Consider the following 10,012-nt stretch of genomic DNA (forward strand, 5'->3'; position numbering starts at 1 on the left):
GACTTCTAAAGAAAGAAAGAAAAACCATCCCCGAAGATCTTGGGAAGTGGAGAACATAAAATCACTTGACCTTTTCTTCCTTCCTCATCTCATAACTAAGCTTAATTTTAGGTCTTGGCACACATACCGTAGCGAGACTGTAGCTGCCTTTTTGTGATCAGTGCTTTTTCTAAGAGAAAGCGGCAATCTTTGGGGGATGTTTTTTAGCATCTCCATTCTTTGTATCTGTGTATCTGGAAATGACACTTTATGGTGAAGACGTGGTATTAAAATATAAAATGAAATAGTTTGTTTCATGCTGCCAGTGCCTGCACTATTTTATGTACCAGGCAGGGGCTATCCAGCCAGCCTCCGAGACTCAAAAGATTACAGCAACCTGCAGAAAGGGCCACCTTAGTGGTGGAGGTCATACCGGTAGTTCATATGTTAGCCTAGTTTGCACATAAACTATCAATGTTGTTGTTGTTTAGTCGTTTAGTCGTGTCCGACTCTTCGTGACCTCATGGACCAGAACACACCAGGCACTCCTGTCTTCCACTGCCTCCCGCAGTTTCGTCAGACTCATGTTGGTGGCTTCGAGAACACTGTCCAACCATCTCGTCCTCTGTCGCCCCCTTCTCCTTGTGCCCTCCATCTTTCCCAGCATCAGGGTCTTTTCCAGGGAGTCTTCTCTTCTCATGAGGTGGCCAAAGTATTGGAGCCTCAGCTTCACGATCTGTCCTTCCAGGGAGCACTCAGGGCTGATTTCCTTCAGAATGGATAGGTTTGATCTTCTTGCAGTCCATGGGACTCTCAAGAGTCTCCTCCAGCACCATAATTCAAAAGCATCAATTCTTCGGCGATCAGCCTTCTTTATGGTCCAGCTCTCACTTCCATACATCACTACTGGGAAAACCATAGCTTTAACTATACGGACCTTTTTCGGCAAGGTGATGTCTCTGCTTTTTAAGATGCTGTCTAGGTTTGTCATTGCTTTTCTCCCAAGAAGCAGGCGTCTTTTAATTTCGTGACTGCTGTCACCATCTGCAGTGAGCAAGGAGCCCAAGAAGGTAAAATCTCTCACTGCCTACATTTCTTCCCCTTCTATTTACCAGGAGGTGATGAGACCCGTGGCCATGATCTTAGGCGTTTTGATGGCACTTCTAGACTGCTACTATTTTGTGTGTGGGATTCAACTGTAAATTCTGGTCGAGTAACTAAAGTGAATTTTGCCTCTTGCACAACAAACCCACTTCCAACCCCCCCCCCCACCACAAAAACCCACCCAGACTTTTTGTGGCAATGAAAGTGACAGGAAAATGCATCAGAAAGTGTGTGGTAACAATCCCTTTCTGTGACATTGTATCACCTCCCCACCCCCACCCCAAGATCTGAATGAATACTCAGTAAACAGCTGGCATTGCACAAAGTTTTAAAGGAGGCTATGCAAACAAAGAAAAAGGCGCTGACCTTAAAAGCCCTAAATGGCCTTGGCCCAGTATACCTGAAGGAGCATCTCCACCCCCATCATTCAGCCCGGACACTGAGGTCCAGCGCCAAGGGCCTTCTGGCGGTTCCCTCACTGCAAGAAGTGAGGTTACAGGAAACCAGGCAGAGGGCCTTCTCGGTAGTGGCACCCGCCCTGTGGAACGCCCTTCCATCAGATGTCAAGGAAATAAGCAACTATCTGGCTTTTAGAAGACATCTGAAGGCAGCCCTGTACAGGGAAGTTTTTAATGTTTGATCTTCTAAAGTGTTTTTAATATTTTGTTGGGAGCCACTCAGAGGGGCTGGGGAAACCCAGCCAGATGGGCAGAGTGTTTATTATTATTATTATTATTAGTAGTAGTAGTAGTAGTAGTAGTAAATCCGGAATAATGCTCAACCAACAGGTCATCTCAGCTGAAAATTTCAACAGTTGCCTTTATACAAAAGGATTACAAACTGCTTTGCAATCCACAGAGGTGCTTCTGCAAATGTTGATAGGCTTGAGTTGGTGAGAAGACTTAGTCATTTGCCACAATCTGGTGTTCGCCTCCTCAGTGCAGGTACAGAACCGGCCCTGCTTAGCACTCTAGAGAAAGGGGAACACGAAGCATCAGGTACAGTGAAATTCCCAGAGTGGCTTGGAATGGGCTCCACCTTACAACTGTTATTAGTAATAACATCTAGAAATTCGTAAACCTGGCTGCTTCTTTTGGGTTTGTTAAGTGGTCTCCACAAACACAAACACACATGTTGTGATTCAACAAAGCACCGCAACATATGTTGGCATGGAAAGTCAAATTGCCTTATTCAACAAAGGGATTGGATTTCCTGGTGTTTCAGGCTTCTAGACATCACACACACAGGGTGTGGATTCTTCTTGGAAGCCTCCACAAGACACTCTCTTTTACTGCCAGTCAGTTAACAAAAGCAAATCATCAGGACAATGCAGTTTTCTCGCTCATTTGAGAAACTTCAACTACCCCTTCCCCCCTTTTTTTCTCGACACACCAAAAACTTTGACGTTAAATATTTACATAAAACGAACACTTGAGTTTATCTGTTTCCACTCGGTTTAGCGTTTACAGACTTGCAGCACTGTCTGGAATCAAGATTCTCTGTTTAGTCTAAAAGCCTTTCAGCATGAACCTTTTTTTTTTTTGCACTGCAAATGAGCATTCGTTTCCTATTTATTGCAGAGAGTGCGGAGCTTCCCAGAAGGTAGCGCTTCTGACTTGAGGATATGTGAAGGCCAGAGATGAAGACTAGGCATGGACCTTGGGGGAAATTAGCACATGTAAATCTAGTTGTCAGTAAATTCTACTTAAGACCTGAATGGAGCCCATCGGAGAAAATGGCGGGATAATTTTAAGACAGGAGGCAGACAAGGATGGCCAGCTTTCGTTATGGCCAGGCATCCCCAAACTGCGGCCCTCCAGTTGTTTTGGCCTACAACTCCCATGATCCCTAGCTAAGAGGACCAGTGGTCAGGGAAGATGGGAATTGTAGTCCAAAACATCTGGAGGGCCGACGTTTGGGGGTGCCTGGTTATGGCTCTCTGGGATTGAATTATTTCAACCTTTTATTAAGTAAAATAAATAGAATGGGAAGTAGGCAGGAAACTCTGGGATAAAATTCAGCAGCCAATAAAACTATGGAAATTATAGGAATTATAAGAATCCAACCACTGTTCCACCTTGAGGACTACCTTTTCTCTATGTCAAGTCAAATCAAATACCTTTATTGGCATCACAGTATAAAACATTTCAGGTCGCTGGGATAATTAAAAGGACGAGGGTGAACCCATCGAGGTTCATAAGGTCACATTGTGATCGTGTGCACTTAGATATTCTGCTTTGCCCTGTCTGTTCCCCGAAAGGATGGTTCGTTGGTAACCCTTTCTGGTAAAAATGTGGCAAAAAAGGAAGCTACTAAAGCAGTGATATCTTTGTCCCAATCTGCCAGGAGAAACCTCATTAGACTTCTTCTCGGAGTTATAGGCCAGAAGTCCAACATTTTATTCTCTATAGCTTAACTTGCTATCCGTATGAGCTCCATGGGGAAACTTCCACATTCACTTTTCCATAGGCTTATGAGAATAGCCAGGGGTTCTTTCACTCTTTAGATCAAGGTGTGTAGGATTTGCTGCCTGCTTAAATTGTAGTCTTGCCCCCGAACCCAGCCTTCATAGCTCTTAGGCAGAACATACACTTAGATTATTTGGCGGGAGAGGGACACATCTCAAGGCATGTTCTGAAGGAACATGAGACAACCCAATTGCTGAAGGTAAGCAGATGTGGACCTCTTAGATGAGTGTTGGGAAGTCTATGGCTTCATGATGAAAGAAAAGTGGGATGCAAGTATAGGTAAAAGTAAAGGTAAAGGGGCCCCTGACCATCAGGTCCAGTCGTGTCCGACTCTGGGGTTGCGGCTCTCATCTTGCTCTATAGGCCAAGGGAGCCGGTGTTTGTCCGCAGACAGCTTCCGGGTCATGTGGCCAGCATGACAAAGCTGCTTCTGGCGAACCTGAGCAGTGCACGGAAACGCCGTTTACCTTCCCACCGGAGCAGTCCCTATTTATCTACTTGCACTTTGATGTGCTTTCGAACTGCTAGGTTGGCAGGAGCTGGGACCGAGCAATGGGAGCTCACCTCGTTGCAGGGATTCGAACCGCTGACCTTCTGATCAGCAAGCCCTAGACTCTGTGGTTTAACCCACAGCACCACCTGGGTCCCTAGGTAAAGGTAAAGGTAAAGGACCCCTGAACAATTAAGTCCAGTCAAAGGCGACTGTGGGGGGCGGTGCTCATCTTGCTTTCAGGCTGAGGGATCCAGTGTTTGTCCACAGACAGCTTTCCAGGTCATGTGGCCAGCAGGACTAAACCGCTTCTGGCGCAACAGGACACCGTGACGGAAACCAGAGTGCATGGAAATGCCATTTACCTTCCTGCTGGAGTGGTACCTATTTATCTACTTGCACTGGTGTGCTTTCGAACTGCTAGGTTGGCAGGAGCTGGGACAGAGCAACGGGAGCTTACTCTGCCGCAGGGATTCGAACCGCCGACCTCCTGATTGACAAGCCCAGGAGGCTCAGTGGTTTTGACTGCAGTGCCACCCACGTCCCTAATAAACAAACAAACATCACAACAATAACTTCTGACACAGCAAGGCTATGTTTTCCCTCTATTATATACAGATATCATGATTTAAAAATTCCTGTTCTATCTGGCATGGGGCCACTTCACATATAAGAGGAGTAAATCAGGGGAGCCATACCCAAGAGGAGTAAATCAGGGGAGTACAGGGAATCTGAGTGTCCTTCTCAGCATCCCACCCTCCTCTATTCACTTGGCTCCATTACAAGAATGCACATTTCATTACTTGTAAGGAAGTTTGCATTTTAGGAGAGGGGAGAATTCAAAGCACTTCATAAAAACTGTAGCCCTCTCTAAGCCTCCAGCCTCTCTGCAGATTGCCATCTTGTGTGGCATTCGCCCAACTATAGATACTCGTCTACAGGCTTAATTTTAAAACGAAGCTCTCAATAAAGATGTGCTAATGAAGAATGAACTTGAAACAGGGCTGTTTCTCTCCCCTTCACCTCCCATACAAAGTAGCACTTAAAAATGGAGGACTTTGAAGGGGGATTATTTACAAAGAAAGTAAACCAGACACAATGGATAAGGCATTGCTTCTCCCTTACACTTGCTCACTGCTCACCCCCCAACAACAGAAGCCCCTGATATGCAACGAAAATTATGAGCCACCATCACACCTCAACTCCTTGCCATGATGCTTGGTACAGGGCGGAATAAGCTCCAATATTTAAATGAGTTAGTAAAAGGCTCATTTTCGCGTGGAACTAAGAGGGAGGCTGCTTGATCCTCGAGGATCTCTGGGCGAGGCCTCGTAGCTCCCCTAAGCCATCTTGCTGCATTTAGCGCTATTCCCTCTCTGCTCCCAGCAGACCACCCACTCAGACAGAAATACACAAACCACATGGTCCAGGAATGTCTGTGCCCAAATCAATATCAGCATTACGACCTTATTACTTGAAGCAGCCTGGCTTTTAGTACAACTCATTTGTTTTCTCTTTTCTTCCTGCTCTTTTGATTTCTTAATAGTATATTCTTTACACACACACATACAAAGGAAAAAAAATCTCTTTTAAAGAGGCAAACATTGCAACGGGAAGAAATATAGTTACTACACTTCCTTCTTTTGTCCCTTTTGATCCAAACTTTGCTTCCCCTTCCGCATCTTACTGGAAACTCACACATGGCGACTTTATGGTACTGACTGTGAATTATATTCCCACCAAGCAGTAATTAAAAAGCATCGCAAGAGATTATGGTGCATTCAAAAAAGGAATACCGGCTTTGCAGTCTGAATTAAAAACAGAGTGGAGCATAATAGAGGTTCCTAAGGTTATGTAAGAAGCAGAGGATGCATCTGTTTCACTGTTAAATGCTGAGTAAGTGTGAGCAAAAACATCAATTTGATTGAAATAGGGGGGAAAACCATGTCTATTTTGTAAGAATGCCATTGCTTGCATCTGACCACCACGTGGTGCCTCCTGTTCATCAGTGGTGGGAAATGTGTGGCCTTCCAGAGGTTGTTGCGGCTCCAATATCTGAAGGCCCAGAGGCCCCCCCCCCCATTCCCAATTTATTGGGAACTAACCAGGGTGAGTCTCCCCTCATCCCTGCATTACGTGTCCCCTCAGGTGTTCAGCTCCCAGGTAAATATGTTTTGGACTTAAATCAGCCCCTTAGACCTCCTTGATATTTATTTTTGGGTGCCACGTTTTAGTGTAGGGGTCATAGTGACCGCAATATTCTCAGCAATCCTGCCACATTCTGTAAAAACAGGTACTGGTACATAGGTTTACATTATAGGGACCCAGGTGGCGCTGTGGTTAAACCACTGAGCCTAGGGCTTGCTGATCAGAAGGTCGGCGGTTCGAATCCCTGTGACGGGGTGAGCTCCCGTTGCTTGGTCCCAGCTCCTGCCAACCTAGCAGTTCGAAAGCACGTCAAAATGCAAGTAGATAAATAGGAACCGCTACAGCGGGAAGGTAAACGGCGTTTCCATGTGCAGCTCTGGTTTTCCAGAAGCGGCTTTGTCATGCTGGCCACATGACCTGGAAACTGTACACCGGCTCCCTCGGCCAGTAAAGCGAGATGAGCGCGCAACCCCAGAGTCGGTCACGACTGGACCTAATGGTCAGGGGTCCCTTTACCTTTAGGTTTACATTATTAATCTCTCAGCTCAGATGAGGCTGCGACAAGGGCTTGTTTTCACGTCACCTTATGGATCCATGGCTGAAAGGAAATGCAAACTTGAGGGCCTTCCTTCAAGTATCAGCCATGATTTATACTGGCTAGTTCTCAGAACAATCCATGTTTCTGCATGCACTTTTAATTTCCAGACAGTGTTCACATCCAGCATTGGAACTGTGTGGCCCATAATTCACGACATGAAACTGACCATTGAGAAGATGAAATATGGGGCATTTTGAGTAATTATTAAACCTGCTGTGCCTAAAAACAAGCCATTCATGAATTGGTTCTCAGAGGTGTGGGGTCAATGGACTAAGGGGACTAGGCTAGTCCCCTAAATGTTGTCTCCTTCCCAAAGCCCAGGAAGCTTCTGCCCGATTTATGGAAGAAGGTGTGATGCTCCGATGGGGTCCAAAAGTCCTCCCACCTGACTTTGGGGAGGAAGCAGGGAACCAGCATCCTATCAGAGGGTCTGCTGCCTCCTTCTCAAAGGCCAGTAAGTTTCTGCCCAACTTAGGCCCCAACTACAAAAAATTTCACCGCATGCCACTGAATGGTTCTGGGGCTCAGGAGTGTTTGATCACACAGCAGTATAAAAAAGTAAATCAAAAGCTTCCTTACCTGACAGATCAGCAGCACCTGACATTGTACCACAGGCTCAGCTCCATTCAGCGAGTGTTACAATGACAAGAGAGATCCTCTCTGTGCACCATGTTCAATCTCCCAATGGGATTCAAGCATATTCTCTAGATAAACGCTCGTAGTTTTTCCACCCAGTGTTGAGAAATAAATTTAAGATACTCTTTAAATCATTGCACTCTGGTGTTCGTTTCTAGGTCAAACAGGGGCTTATGGGAGGGGTCACTCTAACTAGTTTCCCAGTGCAACCTTTTCCAGCTGTGCCCATCCCTGCAGATGCAACGGGAACATCTGCAGAAGAGACGCTTTCAACGTGCACAATGTGGGAGCTACTGCAGACATTCACAAGTTCCTTGCCAATGCCATGGGGTGGGAAAAGCTGAAGTGCGACATGTCAGGGGTTGTGCTAATCACTGCTGCCTTGCCTGTTAATAATACTGCCAAATGATGCTTAGGCATTAGGTAAAGGGACCCCTGACCATTAGGTCCAGTCGTGACCGACTCTGGGGTTGCGCGCTCATCTCGCATTATTGGCCAAGGGAGCCGGCGTATAGCTTCCAGGTCATGTGGCCAGCATGACAAAGCCGCTTCTGGTGAACCAGAGCAGCACATGGAAACGCTGTTTACCTTCCCGCTGTAGCGGTTCCTATTTATCTACTTGCATTTCGACGTGCTTTTGAACCGCTAGGTTGGCAGGAGCTGGGACCAAGCAACGGGAGCTCACCCCGTCACAGGGATTCGAACCGCCGACCTTCTGATCAGCAAGCCCTAGGCTCAGTGGTTTAACCACAGTGCCACCTGGGTCCCTGCTTAGGCATTAATCCTACCTAATGTAAGGCTGCTGTTAGAAAAACAACTTTCACACAACAAACTCCCCCTTTGTAATATCTGGCGCAACTTACCTGTGGCATGATAACAGAATCTGGCACTTTTGCTCCGGTTTAAAGGGCCACTAGTGTCTAGTTTGGCCTAAAGTGGCACACCAAAACTGCACATTTTGGGTAACTTGGTTTGGAAGAGAACACTGTTAAATCCAGAATCCACACCTCTGCTAGCAACTGACCTAAATAGTTTGGCATTAAATACATTCCCGAACAAACAACCCCCAGTATAACAGTTAATTTCCAGAGATGCTGTGGGTCAAAATCTCCATAGAGCACACATTCTCGGGTTGGAAAGCTCTGCCTGTTGAATTCCAAAGGTGCCGAAGTGCTGCGGTTACTTGTGTGCTCAGATGTACTCTTTTCTCTATCCTTGCAGGTTCTTCGAGGACTGAACTCTGATGCTGAAGGGGCAGACATGGCCAAGATGGTGCCCTGAGCAAAATGTGGTGCCCACCCCAAAATATTTTTTATTTTCACAATAATTCCTTTTGGTACAGTTGCTTTTTTTCTTTCTGGGGAGGGAAAAAAGGTGCCGGTACCCACCTGAGGGCCATTGTGTGCATGGCAAGAAAGAGCAGGGCGGAGAGAGAGTGGCTGGCAAGAAAAAGAAGAGGCCACGACTGATGGGCAGAGCAAGGAAAAAACAACAACCCAAGAGGGAATAAGTGGGGCTGACAGTCATTCTGAACCTGTGGGAGAAGTAGGCAAAGCACAGCAGCTGCTCTCGTGATGGAGCTGGATTTCTCCTTCTCCTTTTCCGTTTTCTCCTCAGACACTACGGTGGGTGGCTGGCTTACTCTGTTCTCTCAACCCCCCGCCGGGCACCCTTTCCACTACCACCCTGGCTGCTATTTGCTTCTCAGTTCCGCCAGAGTTGCTCCGGGGGGGGGGAGACGATGGCATGGATCAACCTTTCAGTCCCTCGTGATGTGGTTTGAGTTGGAGTCGCCTCCACCTTGCCATTTGAGGGGGGTGAGAGGGAAATCGGGGGGGGGGGCAGCAGGGCCGTCTTAACCATATCTGGTGCCCTGGTGCCAAGATCCCTCTGGCGCCCCCCGTGAGGTGGGCAGGAGGGGCACATGGGGAGCTGAGAGGTGTGGAGGAGGCAGCCCCAGGCTCGCGCTCCCTGCGCGCCTCCGGAGAGCGGCCTGAAGCCGCTCAAAAACTGAAAGGCACGGAGGAGGCGCCCCCAGGCTCCCGCTCCCCGTGCGAAGCTCCGGAGGCATATGGGGAGCGCGAGCCTGGGGCCGCCACGGTGTGCCTCTCAGCTGTTCAGGCGGCCCCAGGCCAGCGCTCCTCGCGCGCCTCCGGAGAGCTGCCTGAAGCCACTCAACAGCAGAGGCGCACGGAGGTAGACACCAGCGTTCGGCGCCCCTGATGGCCAGGCGCCCTGGCACCTCGCACCACCCAGCCTGGGCCTAGGGAGGGCCCTGGGGGGGGAGGTGTCATGCCACCATTTGCAGCATTGGTAGGAGGAAGCAGCAGTGTGGTGGGGAGGCAAAACCAGGAGATTGTAGTTCACCATATGTCCTGCCACTCTCCGATTTGAAAAAACAAGGTGACAGTACGGTGTACTGTTGAGTACCGCCAGAAAAAAAAGCACTGGGTCGTCTCGATATTGTTATTTTGTGCCCCCCTGTGCACTTGAACTGTCCACATTGCTCTATATCTGGCACTGCTCAGGGCTAAATGTTCACTGTTCGTGCACTGAAAGGGGAACAAAGCTGCTGTAAAGTTAAAAAGT

The sequence above is a fragment of the Zootoca vivipara genome, chromosome 15, assembly GCF_965207765.1.
Source record: "Zootoca vivipara chromosome 15, rZooViv2.hap1.1, whole genome shotgun sequence".
Classification (NCBI taxonomy): domain Eukaryota; kingdom Metazoa; phylum Chordata; class Lepidosauria; order Squamata; family Lacertidae; genus Zootoca; species Zootoca vivipara.